The sequence below is a fragment of the Ranitomeya variabilis genome, chromosome 4 (assembly GCF_051348905.1).
Source record: "Ranitomeya variabilis isolate aRanVar5 chromosome 4, aRanVar5.hap1, whole genome shotgun sequence".
Lineage (NCBI taxonomy): Eukaryota > Metazoa > Chordata > Amphibia > Anura > Dendrobatidae > Ranitomeya > Ranitomeya variabilis.
Window position 1 is genome coordinate 378,650,251 of NC_135235.1, and position 22,793 is coordinate 378,673,043.

The 22,793-nt window shown below is 45.0% G+C and overlaps 1 protein-coding gene across 2 annotated transcripts in view; it reads left to right on the plus strand.

Annotated features, from left to right (window-relative positions):
- ADK (adenosine kinase) overlaps window positions 1-22,793 on the plus strand; it is a 511,546-nt gene that overhangs the window by 382,492 nt on the left and 106,261 nt on the right. The window lies entirely within an intron of this gene.

The following is a 22,793-nucleotide window of genomic DNA, read 5'->3' on the forward strand; positions in this document are numbered from 1 at the left end:
CCGCTGTGTGTGTGTAGCGCATGTGCCGACCACCATCCCGGTTAACCCACCCCTGCCCGGACCCGTCCAGCAGCATACACGAACGGGCATAAAAATCCCGGTCCCGCATGTCGCCAAACTGCGCCGGACAGAGGGGGGGCAAGCAGCGACGGTCGATCAGCCCACGCGCACCACAGCAGAAAGAAAAATACCACCACAGAGCCAATACATATATAATGGATACAGATTGCTATGCCCGCACAAAAGAGAATTCCCACCATAACACCTCTAAATATATAAGACAATCAATGTATGTTGGTACAAACTCTCCAAAGTACAGTATTAAGTTACATTAACCAACGCAGATATTGATTATGAAGAAGGTGCTATGATCCGTTTTACAAAGAATGAATGCAGAATCTTTGAGGACTATTGAAGGAGAAATGGAGGAGTTACAAACCAGTATTAAAAAGAGCTTGCCATCTGATACCTTAAAGAAATTTAATGCTGAAATACAGGAGGAGGCGCAAAAATGGGCGGAGGAAATACAACAAACTAAATCAAAAAAATTTCAATGAGATGTTAATGACAAGCAACAAAATAAGATGTATAAATGGCATAACTCAAATGAGAGATCACGCCCATTTTATAAGAGCGACTCCCAGTCTCGATCACGATCTAGATCAATGAGGCCTAAAAATGCCGACATGCAACAATCTAAGAGTAAGCATGGTACAAACACGGCTAGTAATGGCGCCACGATGGGTGAAAATAACCGGAAAATGAATACCAGACAGAACGCCAAAAAAGGAATGGAGATTAATAAATCCCAGGGAGGGCTCCAGGTAATAAACCTATCAGACCATCAGTTAAGTGATACACAGTTAGAAGTTTTAAGCAAGGGTTTGTCATTTTCCCCAACTAATAGCTTTAATTATTTTACAGCTTTAAAAGACCTCCATCTTTTTTCAAGGAAATTAATTTTAAAGAAGTTACACAGTAAGGGGGACATTGGTTTGGAAGGTTGGAGTCCATCTGAGAGGGACACCATTCGGGTATTGGAGGAACAAGTCCCGGATGAGGCAGGTGGGTTCCCCAAAAGTATCCTCACCCAGATCAACCAAGTTCGCCCCCTTGTCACTGTGTCCAGCGGTGGAAGTATTCACGAAATTGGTGTCAGAAGATTTGAAAAAACTATCTACACACCGCCGTTATGATAACCTTACCCGTAAGCAGAGGGAGGCTATTCGGCAATTACAATCTTTGGACGATGTAGTCTTCAAAGCAGCTGACAAGGGGGGGAATATTGTAGTCTGGCCCATTGTCAAATATGAGCGGGAGGCTTTCCGCCAGTTACGTGACTCTAACGTGTATAATAAATTGAGTTATAATCCAATGGTGTCTTTCTCAACTCAGCTACAGAAAATTTTGGTTCGGGCATTTGATTTAGGAATCATCAACAAGAAAATCTTAGATGGTCTTACAGTTGCTTTTCCCAAGACGCCGACCTTTTACCTACTCCCGAAAGTACATAAGGACGCCGTCAATCCTCCAGGACGGCCAATTGTTTCGGGGATAGAGGGTCTTTGTGATCCTGCATGTAAGTTTATTGATTTCTATTTGAAAACACTGGTGGAAACCTTACCTTCTTTTGTAAAAGATACCACTGATGTCCGGGCTAGGATTGACGGCATCTCTGTGGAAGAGGGGACTTTATTGGTCACTGCGGATGTGGAGACCCTCTACACCTGCATTGACCATGAAGATGGTCTGCGGGCGGTCCGGTTCTTCCTCGAGACCTCCAACCTGGACGGCCCTCTGTGTGAACTCATTTTGGAACTGCTGCACTTTGTCCTAAACCATAACTTCTTTACCTTTAAAGATCAATTTTACCAACAAAAACGCGGTGCGGCCATGGGTGCGGCCTGTGCCCCTGCGTGCGCCAACCTTTTCTTGGGGTACTGGGAGAGGTTGGTTTTTGGTGACGCAGGGGCGGGGGCTGCTGACCATGTGCTGTGCTGGTTGCGTTATATCGACGATGTTCTATTGTTTTGGCGGGGGACAGTGCAGCAGTTAGATGACTTTATGGCAACACTGAACAGTAATACCTTTAACATCAAATTAACATACAGGTATGATTGTTCTAAAATTGATTTCTTAGACATCAGTTTGGAGGTGGACTCTTTATCCACAATCCAGACTGATGTCTATCGTAAAAAAACATCAGTGAATGCCTTGATGCATGCTAAATCTGCTCCTAGTTCAGCCACTGTGAGGGCCATCCCGGTTGGACAGTTTTTGAGGGTTAGGCGGATTTGCTCGACGGATCAAAAATTTGAAAGTCAGTCCATGGACCTTAGGGATAGATTTAGTCAAAGAGGGTATAGTCAGAGAAGTATTAAAAACGGGTACAATAGAGCAAGGTCTGTGTCTCGGGATTCGCTGTTATATCACAAAAACAAGAAGGGTAAGCAGGAAGATAGGATACGTTTTATCTCGGTATTCAACCATGAGTGGGATAATATGCGGGCCATACTAGCAAAACACTGGTCGGTTCTAGGTGCCGAGCCCTCCCTCGGGCGTTTTTTGACAGACAGGCCTCTGATGACTCCTCGTAGATCAAAAAACCTTAAGGATCTATTGATAACAAGTCACTATGTTGCACCAACAGTGAACTTTTTTGGCTGTTCAAAACCAAAGCAAGGTTTCTTTAAATGCGGCCACTGCATGGCTTGTGCCAATGTTCTCCAAACTACTAAATTCAGTTCAGTGGAAAATAAAGAATTTTCGATTAGGGAATATATCTCCTGTAACACCAGTAACGTGATCTATTACGCCACATGCAGCTGTCCTCTAATCTATATAGGTTTAACGTCACGGGAGCTTAGAGTACGTGTAAGAGAACAGGTAAGGGACATTGGTGCAGCAAGGACAGTGGAGGATGTGTCGACCCTTAAGACCATCCCAAAACATTTCAGGATGGTCCATAATTTTAACCCCAAAGATTTTTTGGTTAGAGGGATAGATGTGGTACACGTTGGCATTAGAGGAGGTAACATTAAAAAACTTCTGGCACAACGAGAGTTAAAATGGATTGTGACCCTGGGAACAATAAAGCCAGCTGGGCTAAATGATGCTCTGAATTTTAGTTCTTTTTTGTAGCTGAGTTTTTTCCTACAGAAAATCCCCTTATTCCCAAAGTAATCATTTTTGCACCTGTTTTTTATCGCATTTGTGTGTGTTTGTTGGATTTTAACAGTTTATGTATTTGTGATATATTAAAATAGGTTCCTTATGGATAAAGGGCATCATACTGGCTTCCAGTGATGGTCACCCCCACAGAAAACATTGAATAACGGATCATAGCACCTTCTTCATAATCAATATCTGCCTTGGTTAATGTAACTTAATACTGTACTTTGGAGAGTTTGTACCAACATACATTGATTGTCTTATATATTTAGAGGTGTTATGGTGGGAATTCTCTTTTGTGCGGGCATAGCAATCTGTATCCATTATATATGTATTGGCTCTGTGGTGGTATTTTTCTTTCTGCTGTGGTGCGCATGGGCTGATCGACCCTCGCTGCTTGCCCCCTCTCTGTCCGGCGCAGTTTGGCGTCATGCGGGACCGGGATTTTTATGCCCGTTCGTGTATGCTGCTGGACGGCTCCGGGCAGGGGCGGGTTAACCGGGATGGTGGTCGGCGCATGCGCTACACACACACAGCGGTGATGCTAGGAGGTCATGTGATGCTCACATGACTAGTTTCCATGGGGATTTAAGGTCCTGTAGTCTGCTTACACCACACTTCCCCTTGAGAAAGCGGGTGCTGACAGCGGCGAAACGCGCGTCGGGGTGCGTGCCTTGGCCCCTTCATGTTCAGGTGAGACATGCTTCCTTCAGTTATTTTTGCTCAGATCCATGTAACTAAACTGTAGTATGCTTACAAACGTTGCTTTGCTATATCTGTTAACATTCACACTCCCATAGAGTATTTAATGGTATGACCTGACGTTTTATAATTGGGACGTTGTGTCTGTTCATATATCTGGAGGTGTATTTGGGTCTTACCGCATGGACTAATATAAAGCATGGATGCCATAATTTGAGGGCCAGGCATATCTGGTGTCTTTGTACTTAAGCACTTTCATTACTTCGTTTGTGTGTTTTTTTAATGTTTTGTATTTGTTAATTAATAAATTTGTTATAAATTTTTATTTAAAAAAAGCTTCCGCGTTTTTCCTCCGTTTTTTTGACTATATGTGGAAGTAGATTGATATGGTTTGTGACTAATTTTGGTCACATCATGAATCTGGATTATGTCATGTTAAGTGCTCCATACAGTATAATGGGCCCCACCTGGTGCTCCATACAGTATAATGGGACCCACTTAGAGCTTCATACAGTATACTGGGCCCCACCTAGTGCTCCTTACAGTATAATGGGCCCCACATAGTGCTCCATACAGTATAATGCTCCATACAGTATAATGGGCCCCACATAGTGCTCCATACAGTATAATAGACCCCTCCTAGTGCTCCATACAGTACAATGGGCTCCACATAGTGCTCCATACAATATAATAGCTCCACATAGTTCTCAATACAGTATGTTATTCATAGTGTGCCATACTGTATAATAGCCCCATATAGTTCTCCATACAGTATAATAGGTCCCACATGAAAAACACATTACTAACCTCTGCCCATTCCCCCGCTGCTCCAGTGTCTTCAGATCCTCTGCAGAACTTGATACAGTGGGCGCATTGTAGTGACATAATTGTGCTGCTGCACTGAGACGTCAGACGCAGAGAGGGAATGATGGGAGAGGCAGAATCAATGCTTTCAACTGTATCTGCCAATATAGTAAAAAGTGTGATGACGGACGGGGGACCCACTGTGGCGTTGCCGACCAAATATATTTACCCTGCAGGCCAGATTTGTTTGCGTGCCAGAGTTTGACATATGTGGTCAAGATGCATTTTCCCACATCCATTTGAATGTTTCCCATTCTCTCCTTTATACTATTTTGTCCTGCCGAGTTGCAGGTTTACCTTCGCTTTTCAGCTTTTTTTTTTTATTTTGCTATGTGCTCTGCTCCCATATAATGCAGATGTTTGCACGGCCATTTTATTGGCTCTGAAAATAATTCTTTGGTTTCAGCAGCTCAGCTGCAAGTCTGTTCACTGTTAACGTAACATCACACCTCTGGTATTATCCCTTCACTGAATATCACAAAATAAACTTTTTGGCAACAAAATGGGCTCTTGTAGGAAAAATCTGTATTCATGCACAGGAACTGTGGGATTATAGAGATGTTTTACTGGTCCCCTGTAACACTGGAAAGTCCCATAATTGCTTATTGGAAAAACAGCCCTGCAGCAGGCCCAGCTCAGGTTATATTAAGTTGTGGCTTGCAGACACTATGATCCCTGGCAGCTCCCAGGTTGGGTATCTATATGTGGAATATAGACTTTGTGTGATGAAGAGCAAACTCATATAACTCGTCTATGTAATTAGTTTCAGAAGTGGTTGTTGAACATTGTACAGAACAGCGGACAAGGCGGCTTTTGTCCAAACTTCTCCTTTTAATTGGAATTAATTGTGCGTATCGTTTCCAAGTGCTAAATGAAAGATCACGTGTTCACATTTACATCCATTGGAAGGTTGTTACATCGAAAAGGCATACTCTATGTTGAGGAAGTAAATAAACACAGCAATCTCTTCAATTCTTTTGTTAAAAAGCATAAAAGACCTTAAGGTTCCTTGGCCCATGCGAGAAGACCAATTATTAAAGGCATATGATGGCTGGAGGCACATTTGGAGATTTTGCTCTGGGGCCCACAAGCTTCAAATTTTGCCACAAATGCCAAGTTTGTGAACCAAACAAAAAAAATTAGGAGAGAAGAGCACATAGGGTCTTATCCGACAATTTCAGAATCTGTTATTCAGAAAGCCGCTCACCTGGTGCCCCTTTGATAGGGCATATAAACGTCAGCTGCCACAGATCCACGGGTAAAGGATTGACCATATCAGGAACCATATAAAGGATTTTGTGTGTGGTATTTCCTGAGGAAGAAGTCATATATAGACTTCAAAACACGTTGAATAAAACCACCGTTCCTTTTCATCAGTACGTCCGGATTTCCATTTGTTTAGCAGCGCAGACAATATCCACAAAAATCCTTTGTAGGTTTGTGAACCAAATAGAGCCAATGTCTTCGTCCCTTCAATCCGAAACGCGCGTCTGGGTGTGCGCATGGTCTAGACCTGGTGGCACCCGAAAGGTATAGGATCTCCTATTTTATCCTTTACTTTTTTGCACATTGCACTTTTGCACATTGTTGGCTTATACAGGCTTTTGGTTGCTTGATGTACCTAGTCACGTTCCAAGCTAAGATACATGATTTTTTAGTTTACCCCCACATTTATGGGGTCACTTGTGGAGTTTTTTTCGATTACATCTAGTTTCACAGGAGATCTGTATATCGTCTATCCTTTCCTGGTGCCCCTTATGCCCATTTAGGTTTTTATATATTATTGATTTTTTTGTGTAAATCAAGTTTATTGAATTGCACGTAAATAACAGTTGTAATCAGATGTTTAAATGCAGTTATGCAGTTAGGCACATACAGGATTGTGAGATTAATACAAAAATGGATAGCTGTATACTAAAGATTTCAATACTCAAACATTGATCAACAAATCATTAAGGTTGTACCTTCGTGAGCAAATTACCTCTGTCAGAGGTCTAATAGTTTGAAAAGATTGCTTATGATGTATACATCACAGGCTCTCACTATTCCGCCAACGACTAGCTCCAGGTGGGGCCAAGCCGCTGGATGAAAGCAAGAGTGCCTAGGCTCGTCTGAGCACTCAATGTCAGTTATGGAATCTGCATGAGGCCAGGCCAAGCGAAGAGAAAGTAGAAAATATAGATGGAGAGAAAAGGAAGAGAAATAGAGAGGGGAGATAAGAAGAGAGAGAAAGAAAAAAAAAAGAAAAAAAGGGGGGGGGAGGGGGGGAGGAGAGGTGAGGAGGAGGGGTGGGTGAGGTAGGGTAGGAAGAATCTGGTCTTCAGTCCCAACTAAATCGAGACTATTATACTTTTATGTTAAGGCATGGTTGTTAATGTATTATTTACTGTCTAGGGGAGTTATGATTATGGGTCGCAAGGGGACCAATAGGATCAATCAGTGTAGCCAAGTGTTCAGTTCCTCAGATTCTCTAAAAGCAATCCAGGGAGACCATGTGTTAAACACTTTGTCTGCAGTTCTAGTATCCTGGCCAACCAATTGCTCCATCCTGTAAATGCGGTTTAGTTCATCCACAAAATCAGCACGTGAGGGGGATATTGACTGTTTCCAGAAATGAGGGATCACGTTACGTGCGGCTGTTAGGAAATGTCGTAATGAACCTTTCTTGAATTTGGCGATTGAAAGGTCACATACAGACAACAGGGCCAGTTCCATGGTGGGTTGGACTCTATGGAGAGATAATTTGTTATAAAGTGCAAAGATGCCCACCCAGAAGTCGTGAATAGGCGGGCAGGACCACTAGATGTGATGGTAGGTACCTCTGTCGTTCTAGCACCTTCAGCAAGTGTCGGGGGTGGTGGGAAACATAAGGTGAATACTAGACGGACATCTGTACCATCTGGCCAGGAGTTTATAGCTTCTTTCTTGGTAATCTGAGCAAAGTGAAGATCTGAAGGTAAATAGCAGACTCTTGAGGCGTTCCTCCGGAGTCAGTTGCGTGCTTAATTCATTGTCCCATTTCAAGAAGAATGTGGGAGGGTCAAGTGAAGTTGGTTGACAGCCCTGGAGCATTCTATACAGCAATGATATTGTGTGGGACAAGGGGCCCCCACCCAGGCACATGGACTCAAAAGAAGTTAACTGTCTGAAGATGTCAGTCCGCCTAGATAACACAGTGAGATAGCTTTTGATTTGCTCATAGAAGAACCATGAGCCGCAGGGGCAGCTCTCCATCAGCAAAGATAGCCCCCAAGGTCTTAATTGAGGTTTGGTCTACATAGTCATGGACCAGCGGACAACTGTCTCTATGTTTGTGAAGGAACATGATGCTGTCCTGACCTGCTGGAAAGTCTGGATTTTCAAAAATTGGTGTCAGGGGGCCTGGTATAGAGGAAAAATTTTATTTTTTGATGCCATGCTTAACGAACGGAGTTAGGTGTCTAGTAATGAAGGGGCTGGTCATCTCGGATTCCCCCAGTGCCCTCTCTCCAGAAGTGCGTCGCCGAGCTATGTCCTGAGAGCGTCATCTCAAAGCCTACCCATCTCTTACTTGACTTATGATGGAACAGATCGAGAACGCAAGTTCCAAGAGAGGCATAGCTATAGAGCAAGAAATCCGGGAGGCCCAGTCCTCCGGACTGTTTATTCCTGCACAGGAGGTGATATGCCAGCCGTGGACGTTTACCGGACCACACAAATCTTATTATCGGTGATTTGAGCCTGGAGAAGAAGGAGGCTGGGAGATACAGAGGGATGGTCTGGAAGAAATAAAGGAGGCGAGGTAAAAGATCCATTTTGATTGCATTAATTCTTCCAAGCCAAGATAAGTGCAGTTTGTTCCACTTCTCCAGGTCAAGCTCCGCGTTGTGTAGTGCAATTTTATGGTTAGCATCGTATAAAAGTGAGGACTTAGCAGTTAAGTGTATACCTAAATAGGCAAGGGAGTAAATGGGAACGAGGAGCATAACTGTGAAACTAAGGGGGGCGGTAACGAAATATTTAGCATTTCAGATTTATGCGTATTAAGTTTAAAATTACTCAGGGCTCCATAGTTGTTTAATTCTGATAAAATATTAGGTAGGCTAGTGATAGGGGAAGTGACATACATGAGTATGTCGTCCGCAAATAATGCTAATTTGTGGTCTTCTAATTGGAACTTCATTCCTGCTATGGAAGGGTTATTGCGAATTGCAACTGCCAAGTATTCCATAGTTAACACATAGAGTAAAGGGGACAGCGGGCACCCCTGTCTCGTGCCGTTCCGTATGCAGAAAGGGTTGGACAATGAGCCGTTTACCCTGACCCGGGCAGAAGGGGACTCGTATAGGGCTTTAATACTCCACAATGCTTTTTTTTGTAGTCCAATACCTTTGAGCGTTTGGCACATGAATTCCCAATCCACTCTATCGAATGCTTTTTCAGCATCTATCGATAGTAAACACAGAGGGTCACCTTTTTTGTTGGCTCTGTCAATCAGGGAGATAGATCTGATGGTATTTTCCCTAGCCTCCCTTCCGGGCACAAAGCCCACCTGGTCTTGGTTAATTAGGAGGGGCAAGAGGCAATTAAGTCTCTTTGATATCATTTTGGCATAAATTTTGACATCGATGTTTATAAGTGAGATGGGGCGGTAGTTGCTACAGAGTGAAGGGTCTTTACCCTGTTTTGGAATAACCGTAATATGAGCCATTAGGGCCTGGGGGGGAAAAGAGCCACCTGAGAGAATATACCGTATATACTCGAGTATAAGCCGACCCGAGTATAAGCCGACCCCTCTAATTTTGCCACAAAAAACTGGGAAAACTTATTGACTCGAGTATAAGCCTAAAGTGGAAAATGCAGCAGGTACCGGTGAATTTCAAAATTAAAAATAGATACTCCATACCGTTCATTATGGCCCCATAGATGCTCCACATAAAGCTGTGCCACATATAATGCTCTGCACTGTTCATTATGGCCCCATAGATGCTCCACATAAAGCTGTGCCATATATACAATGCTCTGCACCGTTGCCCCATAGATAGCTGTGCCATATATATAATGCTCTGCACCGTTGCCCCATAGCTGTGCCATATATATAATGCTCTGCACCGTTGCCCCATAGCTGTGCCATATATATAATGCTCTGCACCGTTGCCCCATAGCTGTGCCATATATATAGTGCTCTGCACCGTTGCCCGATAGTTGTGCCATATATATAGTGCTCTGCACCGTTGCCCCATAGCTGTGCCATATATATAATGCTCTGCACCGTTGCCCCATAGCTGTGCCATATATATATAATGCTCTGCACCGTTGCCCCATAGCTGTGCCATATAAATAATGCTCTGCACCGTTGCCTCATAGCTGTGCCATATATATAGTGCTCTGCACCGTTGCCCCATAGCTGTGCCATATATATAATGCTCTGCACCGTTGCCCCATAGCTGTGCCATATATATAATGCTCTGCACCGTTGCCCCATAGCTGTGCCATATAAATAATGCTCTGCACCGTTGTCCGATAGCTGTGCCATATAAATAATTCTCTGCACCGTTGCCCCATAGCTGTGCCATATATATAATGCTCTGCACCGTTGCCCCATAGCTGTGCCATATATATAGTGCTCTGCACCGTTGCCCCATAGCTGTGCCATATAAATAATGCTCTGCACCGTTGCCCCATAGCTGTGCCATATATATAATGCTCTGCACCGTTGCCCCATAGCTGTGCCATATAGTGCTCTGCACCGTTGCCCCATAGCTGTGCCATATATATAATGCTCTGCACCGTTGCCCCATAGCTGTGCCATATATATAATGCTCTGCACCGTTGCCCCATAGCTGTGCCATATATATAATGCTCTGCACCGTTGCCCCATAGCTGTGCCATATAAATAATGCTCTGCACCGTTGCCCCATAGCTGTGCCATATATATAATGCTCTGCACCGTTACCCCATAGCTGTGCCATATATATAATGCTCTGCACCGTTGCCCCATAGCTGGGCCATAAAAATAATGCTCTGCACCGTTGCCCCATAGCTGGGCCATATATATAATGCTCTGCACCGTTGCCCCATAGCTGTGCCATATAAATAATGCTCTGCACCGTTGCCCCATAGATACTCCACATAAATCTGTGCCATTGCTGCTGCTGCAATAAAAAAAAAAAACACATACTCACCTTTCTTGCTTGCAGCTCCTCAGCGTCCTGTCCCGGCGTCTCTCTGCACTGACTGATCAGGCAGAGGGCGGCGCGCACACTATATGCGTCATCGCGCCCTCTGACCTGCACAGTCAGAGCAGAGAGACGCCGGGAAGATGGCGCGACGCCCGGCGTGTGGAACGAGGACAGGTGAATATGACATACTTAGCTGCTCCCGGCGTCCCGCTCCTTCCCCCGGACAGCTGTCTCCGGGTGCCGCAGCCTCTTCCTCTATCAGCGGTCACCGGCACCGCTTCATTAGAGAAATGAATTATGCGGCTCCGCCCCTATGGGAGGTGGAGCAGCCTATTCATTTCTCTAATGAGCGGTCCCATGTGACCGCTCAGGGGAAGAGGCTGCGGCACCCGGAGACCGTGGGACGGGCAGGGGGAGCGACAGGAATGCCGGAACTAGGTGAGTATGACAGTCCTCACCCGCCGACCCCACCACCGATCATGACTCGAGTATAAGCCAAGAGGGGCATTTTCAGCCCAAAAATTTGGGCTGAAAATCTCGGCTTATACTCGAGTATATACGGTAGTTACATGTTGTTAGAAAAGAGGGGCACAGTATATCGGAGAATAGCTTATAGAAGTCTGCTGTATAGCCATCTGGGCCAGGGCTTTTGCCCAGTTTCAAGTCTTGAATCACGGAAGTGACCTCATCTAGAGAAAAATCTCTCTCCAGATCCTCCAAGCACTCTGCAGAAATTGTGGGTAGTTTGTTGAGTTTGATGTATGCATTAATTTTCTCTTGGAATGAATGGGTGGGGAGGTCTTTGAAACGACCCTTTATGTTATATAGAGAGCTGTAGTAATCAGAGAAGCTAGCCAAAATTTCTTTGGGGCTGTGGACTGTTTTACCCTTGGTGTCTTTAATGTGTGGTATAAATGTTTGTGGGCCCCGTGGATGTAGAGCTCTCGCTAAGTATTTGCCGCTCTTGTTCCCCAGGAGGTAGAATCTACTTCTAAGTCGTTCTCTAAGACAACGTGACCTCTGGTCCAGAATTGTTAGTAGTTTCTGTCTAGCTGTGGACAGGCTCGTCAGAGTAAGAGGGGACAGGTCCTGCTTGTGTTGCGACTCTAGTTTGTGGATCTGTGAGGAGAGGTCAGCTATGTTGGCCAGGCGTTCTTTTTTAAGACGGGCTCCCTGAGAGATGAGTGTACCCCGCAGGACGGTCTTAAGGGCCTCCCATTGCATTGAAGGGGATGTTGGAGGGAGGAAGAGGGGAGGGAGGGGGGGAGGAGGAGTGAGGGGGGAAGGAGGGAGGGGGGAAGAGAGGTAGGAGGAGGGGGGAAGAGAGGAAGGAAGGAGGGGGGAAAGGAGGAGTGGGAAGAGGGAGGGGGGGAGAGGGAAGGAGGGTATATATTATTGATTTTATATATATACTCGCTGAAGAGCCCGGCGTTGCCCAGGCATAGTAGCTAACTGTTAGTTATAGCACCTCACTTCTCTCATTTTCCCATCACGCCTCTCATTTTCCCCCTCACATCTCTCATTTTCCCCCTCACGTCTCTCATTTTCCCCCTCACGTCTCTCATTTTCCCCCTCACGTCTCTCATTTTCCCCCTCACGTCTCTCATTTTCCCCCTCACGTCTCTCATTTTCCCCCTCACGTCTCTCATTTTCCCCCTCACGTCTCTCATTTTCCCCCTCACACCTCATTTTCCCCCTCACACCTCATTTTCCCCCTCACACCTCATTTTCCCCCTCACACCTCATTTTCCCCCTCACACCTCATTTTCCCCCTCACACCTCATTTTCCCCCTCACACCTCATTTTCTCCCCTCACTTCTCTCATTTCCCCCCCAACACCTGTCATTTTGACCTCACACCTGTCTTTTTCCAATCACTCCACTATTTTCCCCTCGCTCCTCTCCTTTTTCACTCACACCTCTTCATTTTCACCTCACACCTCTTATTTTCCCCTAAGTATATATCTGTATGTCATTTGCTCCTGTATATAGTATATACCTTTGTCATCTCCTCTGTATATAGTATATACCTGCATGTCATTTCCCCTGTATATAGTATATAACTGTATGTCATCTGTTCCTGTATAGAGTATATACCTGTAAGTCATCTCCTCATGTATATAGTATATACCTGTATGTCATCCCCCTGTATATAGTATATACCTGTATGTCTCCTCCTGTATATAGTATATACCTGTGTCACCTCCTGTATATAGTATATACCTGTATGTCATCTATCCTGTATATAGTATATACCTGTCATCTCCCCTGTATATAGTATATACCTGTATGTCACCTCATGTATATAGTATATACCTGTATGTCACCTCCTGTATATAGTATATACCTGTATGTCATCTATCCTATATATAGTATGTACCTGTGTCCTCCCCTGTATATAGTATATACCTGTATGTCATCCCCTGTATATGGTATATACCGGTCTCATCTCCTGTATATAGTATATACCTGTATGTCATCTTCCCTGTATATAGAATATACCTGTATGTCATCTCCTGTATATAGTATATACCTGTATGTCATCTCCTGTATATACCTGTATGTCATCTCCCCTGTATATAGTATATACCTGTATGTCATCTCCCCTGTATATAGTATATACCTGTATGTCATCTCCCCTGTATATAGTATATACCTGTATGTCATCTCCCCTGTATATAGTATATACCTGTATGTCATCTTCTGTATATAATATATAGCTGTATGTCATCTCCCCTGTATATAGTATATACCTGTATGTCATCTCCTGTATATAATATATAGCTGTATGTCACCTCCTCCTGTATATAGTATATACGTGTATGTCATCTTCCCTGTATATAGCATACTAGCTATTGAACCCGTTCTACGCCCGGGTGGCGAGCATTTATATTGGTATATGGTCTCCGTCCAGGTATGTGTTGCTTCCATCCTGCGCCCTAATCTTGTCATGTGCTGCTACCATCTTGCGCCCCCATCCTGTCATGTGCAGCCCCCATCCTGTTTTGTGATGTGCTACTGTCTTCCTGAGCACTCATCCTGTCACGTGCTGCCATCCTGTACCCCAATCCTGTCATGTGGTGGTCCCATCCTGTACCCCAATCCTGTCATGTGGTGCTCCCATACTCCACCCCAATCCTGTCATGTACTGCTACCATCATGCGCCCCCATCCTGTCATGTGCTACTCTCTTCCTGAGCCCTCATCCTGTCATGTGCTCCCATCCTGCACCCCCCTGCTGTCATGTGGTGCTCCCATCCTGCACCCCCATGCTGTCATGTGCTGCTCCCATCCTGCGCCCTCATCCTGTCATGTAGTGCTTGCATCCTGCGCCCTCATCCTGTCATGTAGTGCTTGCATCCTGCACCCACATGCTGTCACGTGCTGCTCCCATCCTGCGCCCTTATCCTGCCATGTGCTGCTCCTATCTTGTGCCCCCATCCTGTCATGTGCTGCTCCCATCCTGCTCCCCCGTTCTGTCATGTGCTGCTCCCATCCTGTGCCCCCGTTCTGTCATGTGCTGCTGCCATCCTGCGCCCCCATTCTGTCATGTGCTGCTTCCATCCTGCACCCCCGTTCTGTCATGTGCTGCTGCCATCCTGCACCCCTGTTCTGTCATGTGCTGCCCTATTCTGTCATGTGCTGCCCTATTCTGTCATGTGCTGCCCTATTCTGTCATGTGCTGCCCTATTCTGTCATGTGCTGCCCTATTCTGTCATGTGCTGCCCTATTCTGTCATGTGCTGCCCTATTCTGTCATGTGCTGCCCTATTCTGTCATGTGCTGCCCTATTCTGTCATGTGCTGCCCTATTCTGTCATGTGCTGCCCTATTCTGTCATGTGCTGCCCTATTCTGTCATGTGCTGCCCTATTCTGTCATGTGCTGCCCTATTCTGTCATGTGCTGCCCTATTCTGTCATGTGCTGCCCTATTCTGTCATGTGCTGCCCTATTCTGTCATGTGCTGCCCTATTCTGTCATGTGCTGCCCTATTCTGTCATGTGCTGCCCTATTCTGTCATGTGCTGCCCTATTCTGTCATGTGCTGCCCTATTCTGTCATGTGCTGCCCTATTCTGTCATGTGCTGCCCTATTCTGTCATGTGCTGCCCTATTCTGTCATGTGCTGCCCTATTCTGTCATGTGCTGCCCTATTCTGTCATGTGCTGCCCTATTCTGTCATGTGCTGCCCTATTCTGTCATGTGCTGCCCTATTCTGTCATGTGCTGCCCTATTCTGTCATGTGCTGCCCTATTCTGTCATGTGCTGCCCTATTCTGTCATGTGCTGCCCTATTCTGTCATGTGCTGCCCTATTCTGTCATGTGCTGCCCTATTCTGTCATGTGCTGCCCTATTCTGTCATGTGCTGCCCTATTCTGTCATGTGCTGCCCTATTCTGTCATGTGCTGCCCTATTCTGTCATGTGCTGCCCTATTCTGTCATGTGCTGCCCTATTCTGTCATGTGCTGCCCTATTCTGTCATGTGCTGCCCTATTCTGTCATGTGCTGCCCTATTCTGTCATGTGCTGCCCTATTCTGTCATGTGCTGCCCTATTCTGTCATGTGCTGCCCTATTCTGTCATGTGCTGCCCTATTCTGTCATGTGCTGCCCTATTCTGTCATGTGCTGCCCTATTCTGTCATGTGCTGCCCTATTCTGTCATGTGCTGCCCTATTCTGTCATGTGCTGCTCCCATCCTGCGCTACAGTTCTGTAATTTGCTGCTCCCATCCATATGCCCCATATGCTGCTCCATTATGGTTGATGGCCCCCATAAGATGCTCCATAGTATATGCCTCATATGCTGCTCCATTATGGTTGATGGCCCCCATAAGATGCTCCATAGTATATGCCTCATATGCTGCTCCATTATGGTTGATGGCCTCCATAAGATGCTCCATAGTATATGCCTCATATGCTGCTCCTTTATGGTTGATGGCCCCCATAAGATGCTCCATAGTATATGCCCTGTATGCTGATCCATAAAGGTTGATGGCCCCCATAAGATGCTCCATAGTATTATATGCCCTGTATGCTGCTGCAATAAAAAAAAAAATACTCGCCTATCGTCGCTGGGCGCCGAGTGCTGAGGGGCCTGAGCAGGCGGGGACACCGTCGCGCTGTGGGGGTCAGGTGCCGGAGTCGCCGCTAGCTCAGGCCCCCGACACTTGCTATAGTCACCTGACCCTGATCCAGTGCTGCGTGCCGCTCCGTCTTCCGGGTCCTCTGGCTGTGACTGTTCAGTCAGAGGGCGGCGCGCATTAAGCGCGTCATCGCACCCTCTGAACGGAACGTCACAGGCAGAGGATGTGGAGGACGGAGCAGCGCGTATCACTAGAACGGGACAGGTGAATATAGCATACTCACCCTCCTGGCACGTCCCTGCTTCTCTTTTGGAGATTGCGGTGTGCGTTCAGTGCTTACGCATACCGCGATCTCCTGGGCTGCGTCACTCTGCCTATAAGCCTATAAAGGCTTCGGACAGAGTGACGCTCCCAGCTTTATATTATAGATACCTGTATGTCATCTCCTCCTGTATATAGTATATACGTGTATATCATCTCCCCTGTATATAGTATATACCTGTATGCCATCTCCTCCTGGCTGTCAATTTGCCTCTAACATTTTTCCTTTCACTTTTTCCCCATTATGTAGATAGGGGCAAAATTGTTTGGTGAATTGTAAGGCGCGGGGTTAAAATTTCGCCCCACAATATAGCCTATGACGCTCTCGGGGTCCAGACGTGTGACTGTGCAAAATTTTGTGGCTGTAGCTGCGACGGTGCAGATGCCAATCCCGGACACACACACATGCACACACACATTCAGCTTTATATATTAGATATATATTTGTTAATATATATTAGATATATATTTGTTAATATATATTCTTTTTGTCCTTAAACATGTGCACACAGTGTATAGTAAATTTACTGCTGCAAACAAAGAAGTAAATGCGCCTTAGTGTCAGGATCTATACCAAGGAGCCATGTTCCTCCGTTGCATTTAGGGATCTGTATGACCGTACATCTCATACATGCTGGAGCATTGTGCCCTCTACCAAAATGATTTGTTTTATTGAACATCAGTGAATCTAAATATATAGAATATATGTATTTTGTAAACTGATGGAATCTACTTGACTACGTCTTATAAAACTACATTTGCACAGAGAAGCTGGCAGCCAATCTGCAGAACTCCCACAGCCAGTCCGGCTTTGTAAGGAACGGTGGGCATCCGCTTCACCTATAGGAGGAGTACATATATATGTATTTTTTATTTCATTGTTTGCAGGGTTACTAGAGCTAGCAATGAGATTGCGGCACTATAATTTGGCTAGTGCAAGTGAGAAGCAGAAAATGATAAAAAAAAATTCCGGCTTCCAGTCCTGTCACGATTTTTCACAGCTAAGTAAAATTTTCATGGCTTCTGGTTTCCATGAAATCTGTCACCTCTGTGAGAAATATACGGCCTTAATCATCAGATAATGTCTCCCCAGGGGCTGTGCAGATCATTTCAGCGTTGGCTGTTCCTTACAATGCCTTATAAAACTAGATGAGCATTTCTAAAGGAATGGCAATAGTCTGCCCGTCACCATGTAATACTTGATTTATTGTTAGCATTGCATATACACTTGGGTAGCAGCGGAGCGCACCGGCCTATTGTCAGGCTTTTTCATGGAAGAACAATGCTGTAATTACTGGTGCTATGCTTTGGAGGCTAACCATTAAGTGTCAGTTATCTAGATTTATCCTTTTCCATTTTGCATGTTAAATTGAACTCGTCAGGTCTGTTATGCTGTAAGTCTTTGCATGCTGCAGTCTCTTTAGACCTGTAAAGGCTTTATACACCTTCGGAAAAAAATGTATTTGTTCATTTGCATCCTAAAAGTTAAGCAGTGGTCTAAGTAGTCTCCATTACAAAGGTAATACCATTTGGCTGCTGCAGAGTGCAAGTCCTTTATCTAGCTGATAAACCTAAAAATAAAAACCAACCCCATCAGAGCTGGTTTCTCTGAGCTGGGAGGGGAAAGTATTATGTTATGTGTACACGTTGCAGATTTGCCTGTGAATTTTTTTGTGCTGATTCTGCATCTCTTGGCAGAAAACGCAGGTGCAGATTTGATGCGTTTTTTATGCGGATTTTGTGCGGATTTGCTGCTTTTTCTGTGCGGATTTCATGCTTTTTTTTACCCCTGTGGATTTCTATAAAAGTTCACAAAAGTGACAAGCTACTTCTTTTAACCCCTTCCCGACATTTGACGTACTATCCCGTCGAGGTGGGGTGGGCCCGTATGACCGCCGACGGGATAGTACGTCATAGCCGATCGGCCGCGCTCACGGGGGGAGCGCGGCCGATCGCGGCCGGGTGTCGGCTGCATATCGCAGCTGACATCCGGCACTATGTGCCAGGAGCGGTCACGGACCGCCCCCGGCACATTAACCCCCGGCACACCGCGATCAAACATGATCGCGATGTGCCGGCGATGCAGGGAAGCATCGCGCAGGGAGAGGGCTCCCTGCGGGCTTCCCTGAGCCCCCCGCAGCAACGCGATGTGATCGCGTTGCTGCGAGGGTCTTACCTCCCTCCCTGCCTGCTCCAGACCCGGATCCAAGATGGCCGCGGATCCGGGTCCTGCAGGGAGGGAGGTGGCTTCACAGACGCCTGCTCAGAGCAGGCACTGTGAAGCAGCCTGCACTTCTCGCAGATCGGTGATCTGTCAGAGTGCTATGCAAACTGGCAGATCACCGATCTGTATTGTCCCCCCCTGGGGCAAAGTAAAAAAGTAAAAAAAAAAAATTCCAAATGTGTAAAAAAAAATAAAAAAAAATATTCCAAAATAATGAAAAAAAAATATATATTATTCCCATAAATACATTTCTTTATCTAAATTAAAAAAAAAAAACAATAAAAGTACACATATTTAGTATCGCCACGTCTGTAACGACCCAACCTATAAAACTGCCACACTAGTTAACCCCTTCAGTAAACACCGTAAGAAAAAAAAAAAAGAGGCAAAAAACAACGCTTTATTACCATACCGCCGAACAAAAAGTGGAATAACACGCGATCAAAAAGACTGATATAAATATCCATGGTACCGCTGAAAACGTCATCTTGTCCCGCAAAAAACAAGCCGCCATACAGCATCATCAGCAAAAAAATAAAAAAGTTATAGTCCTGAGAATAAAGCGATACCAAAATAATTATTTTTTCTATAAAATAGTTTTTATCGTATAAAAGCGCCAAAACATAAAAAAAATGATATAAATGAGATATCGCTGTAATCATACTGACCCGACGAATAAAACTGCTTTATCAATTTTACCAAACCGGAACGGTATAAACGCCTCTCCCAAAAGAAATTCATGAATAGCAGGTTTTTGGTCATTCTGCCTCACAAAAATCGGAATAAAAAGCGATCAAAAACGGTCACGTGTCCGAAAATTTTACCAATAAAAACGTCAACTCGTCCCGCAAAAAACAAGACCTCACATGACTCTGTGGAGCAAATGTGGAAAAATTATAGGTCTCAAAATGTGGAGACGCAAAAACTTTTTTGCTATAAAAAGCGTCGCTGGTTTCACACTTGCGTTTTTGTCTGCAGCGTTTTTTGCACAAAAAAACGCATGCGTTTTTTCCCTATATTTAACATTGAAAACGCATGCGTTTTTTTTGTACGCGTTTGGTCGCGTTTTCAAACGCATGCGGTTTTTTTCTGCATGCGTTCATTTTCAGAAATACAACCTGCAGTATTTTCTTGCGTTTTTAAGCACATGCGTTTGTTTGCGTTAAAAACGCATGCATTTTTATCGAAAAAAACAGAAAACACACTGAAAAGCCACCCACCACCATCAAGGTGATAAAGGGATGCAAACCCTAACCCTAACTCTACCCCTAACCTCACCCCTAACCGTTTAATGAACATTTTCTGACAGTCATAGTGCCACGTATTTCAGTGCCACGTATTTCAGTGCAACGTATTTCAGTGCCATGTATTTCAGTGCCACGTATCACGTATTTCAGTGCCACGTGTTTCAGTGCCACGTATTTCAGTGCCACGTATCACGTATTTCAGTGCCACATATTTTAGTACCACGTATTTCAGTGCCACGTATTTCAGTGCCACGTATTTCAGTGCCACGTATTTCAGTGCCACGTATTTCAGTGCCACGTATTTCAGTGCCACGTGTTTCAGTGCCACGTATTTAAGTGCCACGTATCACGTATTTCAGTGCCACGTATTTCAGTGCCACGTATTTCAGTGCCACGTATTTCAGTGCCACGTATTTCAGTGCCACGTATTTAAAGGGAACCTGTCACCTGAATTTGGCGGGACCAGTTTTGGGTCATATGGGCGGGGTTTTCGGGTGTTTGATTCACCCTTTCCTTACCCGCTGGCTGCGTGCTGGCCACAATATTGGATTGAAGTTCATTCTCTGTCCTCTGGAGTACACGCCTGCGCAAAGCAACATTGCCTTGCGCTGGCATGTACTCCGGAGGACAGAGAATGAACTTCAATCCAATATTACGGCCAGCACGCAGCCAGCGGGTAAGGAAAGGGTGAATCAAACACCCGAAAACCCTGCCCATATGACCCAAAACTGGTCCCGCCAAATTCAGGTGACAGGTTCCCTTTAAGTGCCACATATCACATATTTCAGTGCCACTTATTTCAGTGCCATGTATTTCAGTGCCACGTATTTCAGTGCCACGTATTTCAGTGCCACGTATTTCAGTGCCACGTGTTTCAGTGCCACGTATTTAAGTGCCACGTATCACGTATTTCAGTGCCACGTATTTCAGTGCCACGTATTTCAGTGCCACGTATTTCAGTGCCACGTATTTCAGTGCCACATATTTCAGTGCCACGTATTTAAGTGCCACATATCACATATTTCAGTGCCACGTATTTCAGTGCCACGTATTTCAGTGCCACGTATTTCAGTGCCACGTATTTCAGTGCCACGTGTTTCAGTGCCACGTATTTAAGTGCCACGTATCACGTATTTCAGTGCCACGTATTTCAGTGCCACGTATTTCAGTGCCACGTATTTCAGTGCCACGTATTTCAGTGCCACGTGTTTCAGTGCCACGTATTTAAGTGCCACGTATCACGTATTTCAGTGCCACGTATTTCAGTGCCACGTATTTCAGTGCCACGTATTTCAGTCACGTTTAGGGTTAGGGGTAGGGTTAGGGCTAGGGTTGGAGGTAAAGTTAGGGTTGGGGCTAAAGTTAGGGTTGGGGCTAAAGTTAGGGTTAGGGTTTGGATTACATTTACGTTTGGATTAGGGTTGGGATTAGAATTATGGGTGTGTCAGGGCTATGGGTGTGGTTAGGGTTACCGTTGGGATTAGGGTTAGGGGTGTGTTTGGGTTAGGGTTTCAGGTAGAATTGGGGGGTTTCCACTGTCCAGGCACATCAGGGGCTCTCCAAGCGCGACATGGCGTCCAATCTCAATTCCAGCCAATTCTGCGTTGAAAAAGTAAAACAGTGCTCCTTCCCTTCCGAGCTCTCCCGTGCGCCCAAAAAGGGGTTTACCCCAACATATGTGTTATCAGCGTACTCGGGACAAATTGAACAACAACTTCTGGGGTCCAAGTTCTCTTGTTATCCTTAGGAAAATAAAAATTTGGGGGGCTAAAAATCATTTTTGTGGGAAAAAAAAGATGTTTTATTTTCACGGCTCTGCATTATAAACTGTAGTGAAACACTTGGGGGTTCAAAGTTCTCACAACACATCTAGATAAGTTCCTTGGGAGGTCTAGTTTCCAATATGGGGTCACTTGTGGGGGGTTTGTACTGTTTGGGTACATCAGGGGCTCTGCAAATGCAACGTGACGCCTGCAGACCAATCCATTTAAGGCTGCATTCCAAATGGCGCTCCTTCCCTTCCGAGCTCTGTCATGCGCCCAAACAGTGGTTCCCCCCGACATATGGGGTATCAGCGTACTCAGGACAAATTGGACAACAACTTTTGGGGTCTAATTTATCCTGTTACCCTTGTGAAAATACAAAACTGGGGGTTAAAAAATCATTTTTGTGAAAAAAAAAAAGAATTTTTATTTTCACGGCTTTGCGCTATAAACTTTAGTGAAACACTTGAGGGTTCAAAGTTCTCAAAACACATCTAGATAAGTTCCTTGGGAGGTCTAGTTTCCAATATGGGGTCACTTGTGGGGGGTTTGTACTGTTTGGGTACATCAGGGGCTCTGCAAATGCAACGTGACGGCTGCTGACCAATCCATTTAAGTCTGCATTCCAAATGGCGCTCCTTCCCTTCCGAGCTCTGTCATGCGCCCAAACAGTGGTCCCCCCCCCACATATGGGGTATCAGCGTACTCAGGACAAATTGGAAAACAAATTTTGGGGTCCAATTTATTCTGTTACCCTTGTAAAAATACAAAGCTGGGGGCTAAAAAATCATTTTTGAGAAAAAAAAAAAAATTATTTTCACGGCTCTGCGTTATAATCTGTAGTGAAACACTTGGGGTTCAAAGCTCTCAAAACACATCTAGATAAGTTCCTTAGGGGGTCTACTTTCCAAAATGGTGTCACTTGTAGGGAGTTTCAATGTTTAGGCACATCAGGGGCTCTCCAAACGCAACATGGCGTCCCATCTCAATTCCAGTCAATTTTGCATTGAAAAGTCAAATGGCGCTCCTTCCCTTCCAAGCTCTGCCATGCGCCCAAACAATGGTTTACACCCACATATGGGGTATCAGCGTACTCAGGACAAATTGCACAACATTTTTTGGGGTCCAATTTCTTCTCTTACCCTTGGGAAAATAAAAAATTGGGGGCAAAAAGATCATTTTTGTGAAAAAATATGATTTTTTATTTTTACGGCTCTGCATTATAAACTTCTGTGAAGCACTTGGTGGGTCAAAGTGCTCACC